The sequence below is a fragment of the Balaenoptera ricei genome, chromosome 10 (genome assembly GCF_028023285.1).
Source record: "Balaenoptera ricei isolate mBalRic1 chromosome 10, mBalRic1.hap2, whole genome shotgun sequence".
NCBI classification, from domain to species: domain Eukaryota; kingdom Metazoa; phylum Chordata; class Mammalia; order Artiodactyla; family Balaenopteridae; genus Balaenoptera; species Balaenoptera ricei.
The window spans coordinates 52,792,614-52,794,001 of NC_082648.1; the positions used below are offsets into that span (position 1 = coordinate 52,792,614).

The 1,388-nt window shown below is 47.3% G+C and overlaps 1 pseudogene; it reads left to right on the top strand.

The window, feature by feature from the left end:
• Nucleotides 1-359: 359 nt before the first annotated feature.
• On the top strand, nucleotides 360-1,132 carry LOC132373758 (gamma-secretase subunit APH-1B-like; annotated as a pseudogene).
• The last annotated feature ends 256 nt before the right edge of the window (nucleotides 1,133-1,388 follow it).

Sequence of the window (1,388 nt, forward strand, 5' to 3'; positions counted from 1 at the left end):
GTGATCTAACTGATAGAGAATTCGAAATAGCTGTTGTGAAGAAACTCAACCAGCTACAAGAAGACTCAGAAAGGCAGTTCAGTGAGTTCAGGAGTAAAATTAATAACAAAAGGAATGTGTTACCGAGGAGGTAGAAATGCTAAAAACCCCGGAAGTTCTGGAGCTAAAGAACTCAATAAATGAGATGAAGAATGCATTGGAAATAGAGCAGATGATGTGGAAGAGAGAATTCACCAGCTTTAAGAAAAAATCTAGCAACAGAACCCGCCTCTGCCCCTCCACTCTGCCCTGCGCCTTTGCCCGCAGGCTCAGCTCTGTCAGTGCTCAGTGCCCCTGCGTTCCCCCCAGGCCCCCGGGTGATGGCCTTGACAGTGGCTGTGTTCTTGGGCTGCGCCTTCATGGCCTTCGGTCCTGTGCTAGCCCTCTACATCTTCACCATCACCGCTGGGCCCTTGCACATCATCTTCCTCATCATCAGAGCTTCTGGTTGGTGTCTCTGCTGCTTTCCTCCCTTGTTTGGTCCATGGCAGCAATCACTGCTGACAACAAAGATGGACCAATACAGAAATATCTGATCTTTGTCATGTTAGTCTCAGTCCTTATCCAAGAAATGTTCCAGTTTGCATATTACGAACTCTAAAAAAAAGCCAGTGAAGGTTTGAAGAGTATAAACCCAGATGACATAGCACCCTCTATGCGATTGCTGGCTTATGTTTCTGGCTTGGGCTTTGGAATCATGAGGGGAGCATTTTCCTTTGTAAATACCCTGTCTGACTCCTTGGGGCCGGGCACAGTGGGCATTCATGGAAACCCTCCCCAGTTCTTCCTAAATTCAGCTTTCATGACGTTGGTGATCATATTGCTGCATGGGTTCTGGGGCATTCGTGTTTTTTGATGGCTGTGAGAAGAAAAAGTGGTATGCCCTTCTGTAGTCCTTCCCACCCATCTGCTGGTGTCAGCCCTGACCTTCATAAATCCTCGTTGTGGATTAAATCTGGTGTCAGCATACATCATCCTGGTGCTCAGGGGCATCTGGGCATCCTTTGCTTCTGGAGGCAGCTGCCAAAGCCTGAAACTCTGCCTGCTCTGCCAAGACAAGGGCTCCCTCCTCTTCAACACGCGCTCCAGATAACCTGTGAGAACCAGCACTTACCAAACACTAAGCTGCCTCTTGAGAGAAGCACAGCTGTGCCTTTTTCTAAAAATCCCTTTTCCTGGTGGGGGTTAGAAAAAATAAAATTATCTGGATACAATATGGCTTTCATGCAACAGCTTTCTGAAAGGGATACATCAGTGGTGTACAGACTGACTGCATGTTAGAATCACCTGGGGAAACATAAAGAATACTGATTTCTGGGCTCCACCCTCCAGATTTAATTCATCTGGGC